Raw genomic sequence first — 16,843 nt, 5'->3', positions numbered from 1 at the left:
AATTAGGCCTAGCTAATGTAATTAGCAGTAAATCATATTATGTATGTAGGACTCTCTGGTTCATTCTGTTTGTTCAGCCCTCAAAGCTTCAAGTTTTAACTTAAATTTAAGTAGCCTATGTTAAAATCTGCTTATGGCAATTTAATATTCGAAAATTTAACCATAGTTTGGCGATATCGAATGGCGATCATTTATTAGGCTAATCAAGTCACATTTTCATTAAAAGTTTCTGTTTCTTTCAAAGGAAAAAAGAGCCATTTCATGCTTTTCCCCCTGTAATTATCCATAGACAAACCTGATACAATTTCAGTATTCCAATCAATAATCAATTTTAATATTGAAGTGGCCAGGTGTACAATAAAGACTGCATATATTTTATTGCAATTTCAAAAAAACAAAAACAAATGGGTAAAACTAGAATATTTGGTGCTTGAGAAATTGTTGATTGAGTCTTGTTTTATTGTTTGGTTGCATTATCACTTTGCAGCACAAACAGTAAAGGCATTTGTTGCTCAGTCTTTACTGCAGATGACCTGTGGCACATGTGTGCACCTGCTGTTACAGGGATAAAGTATGAAACTAGCATAAATCTAAAGTTTTTTTCTGAACGTAACAAAATAAAGGTTTTAAACCTGAGGTTAAAAATATACTCACTTTTTCATGTAAGATGTAATGGCGCAGTGATTGTTTGACAATAAGGACGTTGTCAGTGAATTGTTTCCTCAGTAGACTACTTGTAAAAAAAAGTGACCCTTTGCTTCAGGCAGCACCTTTTCCTCTCTTCCTATCGACCATACAGGTTCGAACAGCTTGATGGCTGATTCACCTTTCCCTTTGTATAGGCCTACTTTGAAAAAGGAGATGGCACAATTGGTGCACGATTGTGTAAACTCTGCAAAGGTAATATTTTTATGCCACAAGTAGGATCTCCATTAAATCAACTTCCTATATGCCCTCAAAACTCAAAACAAAGAACCCCAAAATGTTTGATCAGGCTTTGACACAATGGCAGATCAGAACTTCCCAATGAACGTATAGTGTATTGTACACATGTACATTAAGAGTTATGGCTCCAAGCAATGCGTAATTATACCTTCTCCCAAAATTTCACAAAGCTTCAAAATAGTTTTGTAAAGCCGTGATATAGCTATAGGCTACAGTAGGCCTGAGACTGCAGGCCTACTGTGTATATTGATATATCTGATGAGCTCGTTTTAAAAATCCTCTTGGTTCATTTGTTGTGATGAAGCTTTCGCACTCATCAGAGGTGCATTTCTTTCCCACAGTTGTCTTTTTTTCAATTAATCTACGAGCTTTGAAATGTACTTCCTCTTCGCAGAAATCTGAAGCCTTTTATTTCTATCGTGTCAAACATTTTGTCACAGCCTCTGGCGCTGAGAGGTCAACATTTTTTCAAGGACATCTGGGAGCTGAGGGCACTGGCAGACTTTCATTTGATATAGAAATGATCTAAGCGGTCCCCCGTTAAGCATATGCTGCCAGTCGTCGGGCTGGATGGAGAGGAGGGCGTCTTGATGGTGACTTCACTGACACCAACAACTTCCTGACGCAACGCTACTGTAACAGCGGCGGGAAAACAGGGAGCTCACCTTTTCATCCGATGAACCAACATGATCCTATTTCTGCATAGTAAGCCGTCTCAGCTCTCCCTCCCCTCGGTTCCAAGAACAGTGACGGGCTCGTTACATCAAAGAGTAGTGTGTGTTTATGCTTCAGTTTTCTGCAGCATGAGGGCAAGAAGCCTCATTCGTTACTCTACTTGTTGCGTTGCTTTACTTTGCCGTCAGAAAGCAGGACATCCAATTACATTGCCTGCTAGAGATGTCCAAATTGTCCTTCCATCTATTTTTGTTTGAAAAAAACCTGCTTCCGCCAACAGAAGGTAAACTTTTTGCCACATAAAATCAATAACAGAGAGCGAGCAACCTGCCAAGAAAAGGAATGGATGGATGGGATAATTAATCAACTTCAGTCCGGCGTTGAAGCAGAAGTAAAGGTGAATTCGTGTGATAGCGAGGATATTTTGAGTTGAAAACTCTATATACTTCTACTCCTTGTTGGTGGTAACGCGTTACTGAGAATTTCGTTACCGCCCTTTACTGTCCGGGAAGTAGCAGAGTTTGAAGTCGAAGGCAGTGTAGGTTGCATGCGCTCTCGTTTTGAAGAATCTGACTCGATGAAGTAAACGACAGAAAGCCTATGCGCGCCACTGAAAGGAAAAGAAGGGTCCTGTTTAAGATTCAGAATCTGTAGTTCTGTAAAGCAATCCGTGGTACCGCGCCGGGGCTATGCAAATGTGCCCATTCCTCTACGCGCGCATGGGGCGCACCGACCTGTAGGCGAGTAGCCTGATCTCAGGCAGCCTATCGGACCCGGGCACCGTGTAGCTTGTCTATTTCACTTTGAAGGGATGCTGGTCGTCCCAGACACGTGAGCTGAGCAGATGAGACGAGTTTATCGCGGATTTGGATGAGGGGTTTTCTGTGCGTTAATGGCCAGGCGTACAAACTAGGCTGTGGTGCGCTCAGATGGGTTTTTTTTCTCTCTCTCTCTCGCTCCCCCTCTCTCTCTCGCTCCCCCCCCTCCCCCCCCCCCTCTCTCGGTCGCTCTCAGTATATCCACCGCTCCGCCTCCCCCTTTTCGCAACATTGACGCAACCAAAAATACTGGAACAAAAGAAACAACTTCCTTGAAGCTTTGCTGAAACTGCACTTAGTCGGAGAATGGAGGCTTGTTGTCAACTTGCCTGGATGGAAATGTCGAGGTGAGGGTGTCACCAGTGGCCGGCTGGCAGAGAGAGAGATGCAGTCGATGACTCCGAAAGGCATCCAGGCTATCTAGTAAGTGCCGTTAAACATTCAGTGGAGTAATTTCAACTTTTGCAGTGTGACACCTCGACTACTTGAGTTTGCCGTACGGTGTCAGTCAGTGCAAAAAATAAAGTCGTTTTGGTCGATTCTCTGCGACACGGGGCACAAACAAAGTAAAGTCCCTTTGAGGTAATGCTGTCGAATTTACGAGGTAGAATATAAGTTATAGGCCTGTATATTCATTGCGGGGGATGTCGGTGTGTATGCAGTTTTCCAAATGACAAGTATCTTTATCAACAATTTGACATTTTGACAAGGAGGCTAGAACTACACCGCTGTCAATCTAAAATACCGTGGTTGTGGGTTAGTGCATCTAACGTGAACGTGAAATCAGTTTATATGAGGTGAATGTGAACAAACACTATCCGAGCAGACATAAATGTATTGTGCATTGACAAGTCTACAACACAGGCTACCAGTTTATTGTTGTTATTCATGCAGCAGCCTTGAGCAGTCGCCGGTTGCATGGAGATCCTGGCGATCAACAAACACCGTCCACAATGGAGCAGCAGTGCGATAATTTTATGAAATGGACACGGTGTCGTCGTTTTAGGTGATGTGTCAAACTTTGCGTTGAGGTTTGATCCGCAGTTTTGGGCGGACGATCACTGTGCTTTGTCGCGTCGGTGTTTTCGCTGGATGAACAAAGGACTGGATGGAGTAGTCGGCTCGGCACAGAGCGTCGGTGGAGAGCAGGCGGGCTGTTTACAATAATAACACGATCGCGGTGACGTCACGTGACTGACAGTGGCCTCGGCCAATGGTGGGGTCGCTTAGCCATCAGCAACACGCTATATTTGGAAAGTGGTTACATCATCGTGGTACAACAGGGGACCATGGAGGGAGGGACTTCCGCTTAGATTTTTCAATTTGTAGTTCAGAAACAGGACAATGAATAGGCCTACATTAGTTTTGTCTTTGGAATTTATAGTTTATAGTTTTAGAGCATGTCAACATTTCCAAAACATTTTCGTATAGCCAAGATGATGTTAGGTTTGCCTTAAACACAAGAAATCAAATCAGAAACAGATTTATTGCCAAGTAGGTTTACACATAAGCCAAAAGGACTTGGCTTTGGTATTTTGGTGCATAACAATTAACACAACAACACTTAAGACATAACCCATAATTTAATATAACCTCTAAAGTAGTGTCAGTGGAAAATGTATGCATCTGTCAATAGCGTGCTTCCAGTTTCAATGCTAAAAATACTTTGTTGTGGAACACTTAAGAGGCTGATGTTTAATTTACATTCACACATTCATAACATTTCTCCGCAACAGCCTACACTGTAAATGTTTACTGATGCCCTGCTTCCCCGCCTGAGACGGGCGGTTCTATACCACAAGTATTGATACTGCGTCACCAGCAAGAGTTGATTTTAGCAGGAGTATGTCCTGTGGCCAGCAAAATGACAAATTTGGTCAATTACCTTATAGGCCTACCTGTTCATAAAAAATGCTTTCAACTTTTAAATTTGCAGGTAGACACTCTGCTTCAGCACTAAAAATTGTTCAAACACACCAGAGTTAATCACGAGAAAGCCAACTAAGCTGCACCCAAAGAGAAACAGAGATTATTTTTACTGATAGATGCTGGTCAGAAAGCGTCTTGAGGTGGGTTGTAATCTTTGTGAGGAATTATTGCAATCACATGCCAGCTGCCTTGTGACAAGCTTCATTACTGCTTTATTATTATTATTTCGAGTAGTATTTTTAATAGTATATTGGACTATAATATAAGACTGTAGACTGTAATGTCTTTAATAGTCTAAATATTATGTTATGTAAGTATTTTACTTTTACTACAGTGTGCAGAGTGCATCTTTGTTTTTTTACACTTCAGTTTAGATGAAAATCCTCTCTTCTCCATAAAATTACTTTTCACATTTTTTTAATCATTGCAAAGTATTAGTATTAGGATCAGCGATACCTGCTCTGATATTACAAATTCAAAACCAAAATAAGGTATCGCCCATCACTACCTTACTATAAGAATGGAGTCATTTTCCACTCTGGCAACTAAGCATAAGGTCATTAAATACAAGTGGAGACAAGCAGCCAGGAGTTGTGGTTGTTAGTCTATCCCTAATGTAAATATTGGCCTAACGTTTAATGAATATTGCTCTTCGATTAGCTCAATGCACTTGAGAAAAATAAACAGTAATATCACTAGAAAACACATTTTTCCAGCAATATAAAATATTACAGTACCTAGAAGCTGTGCATCGACTTCACTACAGGGTGATATTAACCATAGAACTACAGTCCAGTGTGAAGAAACCTGTTTAGCAACGCCTAAAAGTTTTATCTATATTGTGTTATTGTTATAGGTGACTAATCTAACACATGCAACTGTTTTCTTGGTTATACAATACTGACAATGCTGTTTCATATAGGGCTATATACTGTCTTTCGAATGTGTATAGAAATGTGGCCTAGAGATTTAAATCTGAGTGTAAAATGTATCAATTACAGTGGAAATTGGTGTGTAATGTTTGCTCTTAAATTGTTTCTAAACAGAGACTTTGGGCAAGACTGAAAACTAATACTTATTCTAGATGTTATCTTAATGCTGATATTAATATAGTATAGGCATATGGGTGCTGTACACCAGTCATTAATGTAGTTAAAAAGGCTTTAGTTGTTTTAAATACTCTTGGACTAGAAAATGCTATGCCATTACCTAAAAACAGAATGGGTAGATTGTGCTAAATGTAAAGGATAAATGAGAAATTGAAATCAAAAGTTTATTTGACTCTCCTTTAGCCATTTGAATGTCAGATTGATGCTACTGTTATTTATTTAGCATATAGTGTATTTGCGGATATTGAACAGTCTTCTGATGCTTTTTGATGCATTTCTTGTATGGTAATTGTTTATTGGTACACCTGTCTCTGGCTGTAACATGAATAAACATAAAATTCAGTATTTTGATTAAATTGCACACTAATCATTTGTTTATGTTATTTCCGTTCGGGTCTCAGCGGAAAGTCTTAATCCTGTGGTGAAGCTGCTGTTTATAACGTACTTGGTTTTATTTTTTGGCACAATCATCAAATTTAGAGATAAAGAATGTGGGCACAAAATATCCGCAATCACCAGTTTCATGGCAAAAAATATTGCCGTTAACATCAGCCTTCCAGAACGTATTCCTCGAGGCCTTTCTGTAACCCTGCATGCCTAGGATTAGATCTTGCTTGTGTTTAGCCTTCTCTGTAATCCCTCTCAGCAGTCTGCCTCAATAAAGAAAAAAATACTGAGGGGTGTGGACAATCATCAAGATAAAAAAAATTACTACTAGACCAGGAAGAGACATGAATAAAGTTTTGTTGGGTGATTCTGATCTTTCCTCAAAATGACAATAACATGTCTTTTGAATGGCAAACACCTCTCAGCTTGAAACACCCCAACCAGGGCACCTCTGTTGTTTTTCCAACCAACTTTTGATGAAACCACGGCCACTTACATATGACCAAAGCCTCTACGCCTGCATTCAAATGGGTCCCGCTAAATATGACAGTTACAGTAGCTTGGAAAAGCTAGCGAAATAAGGCACTGAATTTAATGAATTTATTGTTTATCAGACCACAAATGAGACAAGAATTAGCTAGCTAGCGTGCTATTTCCTAACTGTAGCCTGTGTTCAGTGGGTGCCTGGTATTGAGTAATGGAAAAAGGTTAATTCTATGAGTTTAACAGTTTGAGTCAAGCATAGAGGCTGCTTGATGTGTATTATTAGCTTAAGGTTTAAAAAAGTTATAACAGGCAAATGAGACTTCATGATAATAATAACCTTAGCCTAGATAGCTAGCTATGACAGGACGTTGCCTCCTTACTCGATTATAATCACGTCAAAGGCCTTTAGTAGGCTAATGTTAACTTACTGACAGCAGAGCAACTGAAGGGACGTAATTCAGTATGCGCGTCAATCTTATCACTCATGGTTTTCAGGTTTTACAATGCTGTCAAAGTCATTTTACTGACTGGAGCGTTTAATCTATTCATATGAACTATTTACCCATCTTGTTCCTTTTAGCTGTCATGTTTCGTGGGACCCCGTGAGTACAATTTTCATGGGAATGCAGCCGTATTTAGGCTTTAGTCATACCGAAGCCTCAGAGATGGTGTTAACTGTACAACAGAGTTCAAAAGCATAATTTGGGGAGAGATCAAGCTGCTCTTGAGAATCTTGTCAGTGACCGTTCAGTTTTGGCACAACTACACAACTGTTGCTGCTTCTACAGTGAAGTTTTTGCTGATTATTTTGCTATTTAGCATGTACCATTTTCATGGGAATTTTCATCTTGCCTTCTTTATCCTACTAGTACCCGCCCCCACCCCCTTCCTTGTTACCAAAGCAGCTAGCCGTGTTTTCCCCTTAATTTTCCCCTGTTTGTAATGTAATTTTAGACTACTCTATAAATTATACTCACTTAATTTGACTGCTATGTGTGGGAATATCTGTAGAATCATACAGAGACTAAATAAAAAGGGCTTCTTGTGCTGTAATATCTGAACTTGCTGGCCAAGCATGTGACAGTGTTTAGCAGGACCCTGACTATAAAAGTCTGTTTTATGCTTTTACTTTAAGCTTAGCTATTTATTTGTCAGGGGATTGGGTTACGGCAAAGTATGTTAGAAAGCAAAATAAACAACAAATGTAGATGTAAAAAAGTTCTTTGTGTGCGTGCATCTTTTATAGTGTCCATAGGCTAATGTGACCGCTGCACAGCCTTTGTAATAAAAAGAGGTCAGAGGTCTCTGTTGTGTTTTCAGGGTGACCTGCTAGTGACTATTAGCCATTGATAAATGTGATGTCCCACAAGTGTGCAGGCCGGACCCCTCCAAAGAAGGGGGGTGTCATAACACGCCCCACACTAACCTCCCAGCCAACCCCACCTCAACTAGCGCATACACACACACACACAAACACACACACACTCTGCCCTGCTGACAGGAGCACAAGGGGGCAGCTGCTACAGATGTCTCATAGACAGAGGGGGAGGGGAACCGAGGAGACATCAATGGAGAGTCTCTCTCTAGTATGGAGTTCTCAGTGGGGCTCATTGTGTTCTCTAAAGACCAAGACGAGGGAATACGCCGTGTTAATATAGTAAACCCATAGTCTTATACTTTGTTTTAGGGTGTTGCTCATTTGGACGGCTGGGCTGTTTTATGCATGTATTACATTCACAGGGAATTGTCTTGTGGTGTACACTGCCAGATAGTAGCTCAGATATTCCCAAATAGTAGCTCATTTTACACAGGATGATATTTACTATTACTATTTACTAATTGAAGTATAAGGAGTGTTTTTTACTCTGCTTTGTGGATTGAATGTTTGAAAAAGGGACTATTTTAGTCTCCAGTTTTACTTGATGTGTCTCTGATATTGTTGATTCAAAAGATGAATGGTACAAACTATATTCAAAATGATGATCTTAAATTCACCTCGACAGTGAGAAAAGTAGGAATGATTTTCACACCTTGTTCCTTTGTGTGTGAATTTAATTAAGTGATTGGCAGCAATGTATCATGGAGAGCTTTTGATGTGTGCATGCTTTTATTTCAGCCAACACCTGATTTCACTGTCTCTGAAATAAGTGAAATCACCTGTTGGTGCATTAAGTTGACATTAATGCTGCAATGTTGTCATCTGTAGTACATGGGTGCCTGTCCGGTTTCACCTCTGACCTTAATCAACCTTTTGAGGTGTCTTTTGTTGATATTTTCTTCACTTTGCTGAATGCTTGCTTTTGAACTCTTGAAGTGTGGCGTTAACTGAGCTTTTTGCTACTGTCTGTTTCCCTGTCATTTGATGTGATGCAGTCCCATGTCGGGTGGCGGTGTGAAAGGCCATCTTTTGAGTCACATGAAGGGAGAAAGAGAAAGAGGGAAAGAAATACGTAAAAACTCCTCCTTGAACGAGGGTCAGCTGAGTGCAAAAGCCGACCATGCACTCAAGTCATCTAACATGAAATCAAATTACATTGAACTAAAACTGCCCCAGCATGGTAACTTTGCATCCGGGTTAGCCTGCTGTGTCCAAACACAACGATACATGACACTGTGGCTCTTGTTCAGCTCATCTACCAGAAGACAAGGGAGAGTCCCACTCTGTCTCAACCCTCCTAATGAAGAGATGCATTATGATGTGATTTCATTTGGGCCTGCAGAAAAGCTGCTGTGGATAACAGAGCAGTCTGAGTAGCATGGTTCGTTTGTGTAGTGACATGTGACTTGTGTTTTCGTGAGTCATAAGGATCTCCTGCCTAATGGAAGGCAGAGTGTGCTCATGTGACGGTGACACAATGCAGGATGAACTGTATAGTATTCACCAGAGGTCAGCTTGGCTACTGTTTGGCACTGCTAATCAGAACCCATGAGCGTCTTTTTATCTTGTAAATTTTTGTCATAGTGAAACTAAACACACCACAATTTTTGTTCATGTCATTAAAGGGTTTTGGCTATAGTGGTAATCATTTTAAAACCCGAATAAACCAGAGATTTTCAATAGTATACTGTATTGATATTACAATGTACAAAGCTGTAAGTACTGTATAAGTGCATTTGTATATATAAATGCATGCGAATGTGTGTGTGTGTGTTTGTGTGTGTGTGTGCTATGTCTTTGAGTACTGCATCATGATCTTCCCTATGGTCACGGTGGTGTTTTTGCTGGCTCATCCCTGCCTCTCCACATGCCTGTTTAACAACACAGAGCTCCTCCTTACTGGCTTCCTGTCCAAACCAGTTTATCTGTAAACAAGTGTGTTTTTTTCCTCTCCGCCCCATTGTCCACACTACACCAAAATGCATACACAATGGTTGCCCTCTCTCTCCAGTCTGATTTTGTACTCAAAAGTACTACCACACACAGCAATGCCAAAAATGATACGCTTCTTGATGAGGCCTGAAGAAATGTAAAGGAATAAAAGAAAAGTAAATGACATCTTTAATTGTGTAAACATTTTACAAAGACAAGTAGAAACATGGACTCAGCTAAAATTGTGTTCAAAGGATTAGCCTCCGTTCACTTAAGCACACCCTAAAACTAATAGCTTTTCCCAATGCACTCTGGTGGAGCCAACTACTGACAGAGCAGGTGAATGTTATGTATTGTTATTATGTGTGCATTGGGATGAAATGGCTGTCTCTGTTTATCTTGCCCGAGGTACACTATGCTACAGTAGATATGATAACAGCAGGGTTATTGTGGCAGAGCCCAACCCGTCCCTGCTTTGGCCGTTGTACACTACAGCAGTGTGTGTACTCGTGTGGTGTTGCCAAGCTAATCTAAAATTGAGAAGAAGTGGTTATGCCATATAATTTACTCATGGAATTTGTCTCTTTTAAGAGAGATATCCAAGTCCCTTTGAAAGGTGTGGAACACAAATCAGTCAAAAGTTTAAAAAATGGGAAACTGAAAAGGAAACTACATTAAAATTAGAGAGGGCAATATGATGTCACAGCAATTTAAGATAAGAAAGCAATGTCCTCATTCGAACTGTGGGAAAAAAAACTAAGACAGAGTGTCTGTGAAACCCCACATTATGACCGAGATGAGCACGGAAGGAGAATATAACTGCTGAGTGAGCCTAGTTTAGTAGCCCCTTTACCTCATGGACAGAAAGTTAAGGCTTCTATTGCTTTTTGTTCCCTGACATCCTTCATGGTTTGGTTTGCATCTCCTTGGCCTTAGGAGTAATCTTGCCGATACCTTTTCTTGATCTAATAATATGCATATACCAAATGTTATACTCTTGTCATTTATGGCTCAATAAAGTGTTTTATTTGGCTATCTTTTGACTGTTTTTCATAGGCATGTCACTCCAGTACAAGCACTATTGTGCTAACTGCAGATAAGCACCCATTCTATAAATAAGGAACACATTTTGAATAGACATTCATGGCGCTCGTTTGAAGGATGGTAAGAAAAGTATTGCAATGGTTTCAGCATACTTTTACACCCATGATTCACAATGTCTTATAGACAATGCTTTTACATGTACCTAATGTGAAAAAAACTCTACTTATATATATAATATGTTGTAAAAAAAGCTTTATACCCTCCAGTGCATTTTGACATTTCTATGATATTTCATATTTTTCTGAGTCATTTCCTTACAATGTTGATTACCCACATAGTTTGCCAAATATATTTTGACAAATAGCTTAATTTTGTGCTCAAAGTTGCAAAAGTTGCTTAATTGTTAAAACGGGGTGGTGACTATAGTAATTCCATAAGTCATACGTCATTCTCCAAGCTTGCACAGGCGCACTGTCATGCCTCGTTAAAAAAGTTTCCACACTGTCACGCCTCGTTAAGTCAGAGCATCAAACCGATAAACATCGTTGTGAGCTAGCTAACCAATTTATCATGTCATTTACTTAGAACTTACAGTAGGAATGTAACTCTGTGTCTGATTGTTGGTTTGTCTTTCTAGTTTAGTTAGCCAGTTAACTAAGTTGTAGTTAGCCAGGTGTAGTTAGCTAGCATAGTTATTGCAAAAAGTTAGCTAAAAGAGGGTCTTCATTTTATTTTTGAGTTTACTCCTCTTGGTTTAGTGTGTTAATTTTCATTATGGCATCTGTGCGTTCGGTGTTGGAGGACAGATGACAGAAAACGCGTCGCACTTTCACCTGCCACCGTCTCATGAACTGTCTGCAACATGCATTTTACTGACGGCCGTTTTACCAATGCATCGGCGGAGGCAATGGTATCAGAAGTCTTTACATACAGTTCAGCAGACTAATAGACCCCCCGCCCCACGGTAAAGTAAGCGCACCATAAAACGTAGTGGGAGTTATCGTGTGCAGTGCGTGACAGGACCATCGATTGTATGATTGATAACAGCTGATATGTGCACATTAGTTTCTATCATGGGTAAGTAATAGCTACTCCTGCCAGACAGTAAAGTGTACTAAACTTTACAGTGTAGTGATGTTAACACAGCATATCCTTAGTGAACACTCCAGCCAGTCAGTTTTTGGTTGTCATGGTAATTGATTACGTCCTACTATTAACCACACCCCCATTCTCTGTTTGAGAAAGAACATTAACCAAAAACGGCAGTTAAAACTGGCTGGAGGGGGGCTTTAATTAAAAATACCAATACAATGAAACAGTTATTCAAATAAAAACATGTGAGACATTTGAATTCAATTGCCTCTTTGGTGGAAATACTAATAACTCTTAAACATCTGAAACATGACAAGAGGCCCCAACTAGACACTGACTCTTTTTTGCAAGAGGTCATGAGCAAAAAAGTCTGGGAACCACTGTTTTAATCTTTAACAATATATATATAATCGTAATCTCAAAAGTAACAAGTAACTTTAGCTGACAGATAAATGTAGTCGAATATAATATTGCAATCTGATATGTAATGGAGTAGGAAATGGAAATACTCAAGTAAAGTAGAAGTACCCCACCAATGTACTTAAGTAGGCCTACAGTAGCCAACTTGAGTAAATGTACTTCAGTCACTTTCAACCAACGATAGGATGTCCCTTATTAGGAAGAATCAGTGACTTAAAGTGCAATAGCAGACAAGCGGACACATTTTAATCCCGGTCAACTGAGTGAAGAACAGTGTATTTTGACCACAAGGCCAAATGCAACTCAGTCACCACTGTTTTGTTGTGGATCACTATGGAGTGAGCTTTTGAATTAGCTCAGTTCATTTGGTACCATAGACATTTATCATGCTCACAGTCACAAATACAGACTGCTGACCTTTCAGTCATTTTTTGTCATTTATATTTAATTGTAGTTAAAGAAATGGACAAATTATGATGTTTGCTATTTAAATCAAGGAATCGCCTACTATTTGTTTTTGTCTATGAATATACTGTTTCTATGGTAGCACCTAATAATGCCATTAGTATTGACTTCATTGCACTTTTAATTTCTCCTAATCTCCTGTTGTATTACCATAGAGGTTTTATGGTAACCTATATGTTGTGCATTACACTTAAAAACCCTGCATGATGTTTTTAATAGTGCACAAACGTTACTAAGGATCATGGCATTCATTTCATATTAAAAAAATGCTGGTGTGAACAAGTCGGAACGTAAAGGTTGAAGCTTTGGTGGTTGCTGTAAAAGTCGTTGAGGTACCTAAAGGGTTAATTTGTCTGTCTCTGTTCAACGCTGCGTGGGCTGCGAGATCATTCGAGAGTGCATTTTCAGCGTCCAATCAGCTGCGCGGAGTCCAGTCTGCATTCAGCCAATAGGGAGAATGGGAGGCTCTATCGAATTTGAATGAGCAGTGTATCTTTCGGCGCCATTTTCGAGTGAGCAGCGATTGCCACAGCAGCTGCGGGGAGAGGATGCTGCGAATATAGAGAGCTGGCTTTGAGACGGGGGAGAAACCAATCGCTACAAATTAAACTGCGCTTTTAGAGAGGGGTATCGAGTAATTTCAATGGAAAACCAGGTAATTGACGCCAGAAAGTATTTAAATTGATTTTAATCGGACAGTATATACGGTCAGAAGGAGAGGAATACGTGGAAAAGAGGAGAGACCGACCGTGGCGGGGAGACGTTAGCCATTTGGCCAGCTTTGCCAGCTTCTACTCGTAGCAGCTAGCCTGTTAGCTTAGCGTGTTAGCACATATAGAGGGATTTCTGACTTTGCTGCGCTGTAACGGTAAAAAAAATTAATGCGCTCACACGGCTGTCCGTTTTATCCAGGAGGTAAGAGGGATATATTTTTGAAAAATGGAATAGATGGACACTATTTTGAATGGAGGAGACACTTAATTTAAGGGTTATAAATCAAAGTTGAACTATAATGGACTATGTTGTTTTTTTTTTTTTTCGCATTGGAGCCCAGTTTTGAGCGGGAGGTGAAAAAGCAGCCAGGCTCGAGCAGAGGAGAACCACAGTCGGCAGTGTCAACAAATGCACACGGCACCTACACTGGCTTGGGAGGGAAAAAAATCAATATGAGAGACCGGGACAGACACAGTGCCTTTTGTGGTAACTTAATTTTACCAAGCTTGTTTAACTATGGCAGACTTTTTGTCCGAGCTGGCACATTGCATACATGTTGTTGCAAGCGTTTTTTGGATTGTTAGAAAGAAAACACCTGGTAAGTTTATCATTATGTCGCTGTTTGACCTTACACTCAGTGATGCCCTTAATACTAATGACGGAGTTTGTTTTATTTTCCTATCAGTGTCGTAAAGTGCTTGTTAGCGTGTGCAATCTTAGAGTTACCAGGACAGCCCTTGGATTAACGGAACTCCGATGACCAGTAAGTTACCAAGTAATTAGTCTTGTCTTATCCAACGTTGTTTACTTGCATCATACTTGTTTCTGTTAATAGATTTGAATATCTGGCAGGAACGCTAGATGATCACTATGGCTCTCAGCCAAGTCACAACAATCATAGGTCGCAACTTCTGACGGTTCAACTTTAATAGCTCTGTTAAACGTTATACGAGTGGCTGTCATAACCACTACCGATGCAATAAAGTAGAATTAACGTTATTTTATTAACGTAGAAATAAGAATTGTATTGTAAGTTGCGGTGCTGCTCGTGGCTCCTTGTAATGTTGGGGTTTTTGGTTCGTCGTAGTTTGATGCAGAAAGGTTTTCAGTCATTGCCTCCTGTCTCATTTTTCCTTTTTTTTTTTTTTTTTTTTTTTGCCCTTACCAGCCTTGCTCCACTTTCTGTGTGCCCTGGACCCTGATTAAATTCAAGTACATTGGGGGGGGCTTGCTCTGCCTGGTCTAATCGGTTTAGTAAGGAGTGGCAAAACGGACCTAATCATTAATTATTGGAGAGGTTACATGTGTGATATTTTATGCTACCTTATGCTTCTCATAATGAACATGACTACTTCACTTAAAAGCATAAGAGGGAAAGAGAGGCTCCACATAATTGTGCGTCTAAACCCGCCCCTTCTACTTCCTTCTAAGTAGAGATCGGTTTAATGTGTTACATAATGTGAGGCCTTCCTGTCTTTTACAGCGTTGTGTTTATTTAAATAAATACGTGTCCATATTGTCAAGTATCACTAAAAATCTCAATTCAAATGAACTTCGTGAAGAACAGGAGACAAGAGTGTAGGCACCTCTGTCCATTTTCCCTGCAATGCATTTTTCCCTTTGGTCCGTTACTAATGACAGTGTGCCTACTAATAGCATTTTTTCCAGGATTTTTATTTTATCATGTGTGTTCTGCAGCAGTGTGGTTAAGAGTTGTGATTCCATTTCAATTATATATGCATGACCTGGATGAAAATATACCTAAATACCATAGTCTTCAGTAGAGTTTTCTTTACTGAAATTGTAGGTTGTACCTTAGTATAAAAATGTAGTAGAAGTGGGGCAGTATTTTCATGATGAAACCACCCAATACATATAGTAAGATTTTGTTTATTTAGTTGGAGGGAAATTGGCTGAAGTGATATGAGGGAAAGACCTCTCACAGCCACATAGCAGAGTAAAGAGGAGGAGGGGGAGGAGGAGGAAGAAATTACTGTACAGTAATATCTCATGTGTCTGACTTACAAGATAGCTTTAATTTGTTTGGTGTATGAAACAATGATTAGCATGGTAACTTCAAAATGTGTCAGGCATGTAACTATCTGATTTAGGAAGAAATAAATGTGTTGATATTAAATGTACACCACATGGTGTATTTAAAATAGAACTTAAATTATCCAAGTTTCTGTTTTACTCCATACCTGTAGCTATGTTAACTGTCATTCTCCAAAAATCCATAACTGTTTATTGATGATTAGATAAAGCTGCTTCTTGATAAATTGATCTACATTTAAAAAAAGTATTTGTCACTACACCTGAGATGAGATGGATTTTTTTTAAGTATTCTTTTTCATACCACCAGTGCATGGAAAATGTAATTATTAAAAACTCAATATCTGATTGTTTTTATAGATGGATACACAAAGTAGTGGCTATTACAACTATATAATACTTAAATATTGACACATTAAGTATATCTGCCTGCTTATTTAGTGCTAATAGTTGAAACTGAAGATAGGAAGTCAAAATGCTCTAATACTGTAAATGGAAAAAAAATATTACTGAACGTTTGGCTGTTAAAAGTATAAAAAATTACATTGAAAAGCTTATGGTTCGCAGTGTCTATATGTTAAAAGGGAAAGGGGCTCAAATACACATTATAGACAGTACTTACTTTCAATTTCAACATTAGTTATTATTAAAATCCAGTTTAGTTGATAGAAGCAATCTTTTATCATCAGTTTTACAATATTAGCTGCAATGTGTGTGATTATATATATATATATATATTTTTTTTTTCATAAAAACTCCAGACTTAAATTTTAGATCTAATCTCTAAAAGGGAGGAGGTAACACTCTGTCAAAGTGAAATGTTAAGATCAAGAGTCTTAGTAATATAAGCCACAAACTTTTACACACTGGTTATCTAGTTTTAGAATTTGTACCTAGTGTGTTCATACAGGTGAAATAGGTGGAAATATTTTGCTCATTCTTCTAAAGAGGTTATTAGAATACTATTGACACTGTTGTCCCTGTATGCAAATGTCAAATTAGTACTGGTGTGTTTTAACAGTTTTAATTCCTGTAGTGCCTACAGTTAATCTACTTTAAATGCTACAGGTCTATGTCTTCCCTCCGTTCTCTGGTATTTGCCTTTTCACTCTCTTTTGTAGAGAACAGTTGTGCTGTTTCAGACTATTAGCATGACATTCTGTGACTCATCATTCTGTCTTCTCAGACCCCTCCGGCAAAATGGGCTCCCACCCCCATTTCCTGGTGAAACTGTGCGTCTCTTCTTGTACTTGCTCACATGTGTTGTAGCCAGGCTGCAGAGAGCCCCCACCCGTCTCTTCCTTCTTTTTGCACCACTCAGCACAAACTTTATAGTATTCAAATTTGCAGTGATGGAAACAGGTTTTCACGGGTGGTGTTGGTTATTTTTCAGAAGT

Source organism: Micropterus dolomieu, linkage group LG07 (genome assembly GCF_021292245.1).
Source record: "Micropterus dolomieu isolate WLL.071019.BEF.003 ecotype Adirondacks linkage group LG07, ASM2129224v1, whole genome shotgun sequence".
Taxonomy (NCBI): domain Eukaryota; kingdom Metazoa; phylum Chordata; class Actinopteri; order Centrarchiformes; family Centrarchidae; genus Micropterus; species Micropterus dolomieu.
The sequence above is the reverse complement of the archived record's forward strand: the minus strand, read 5'-3'. Positions refer to the sequence as shown.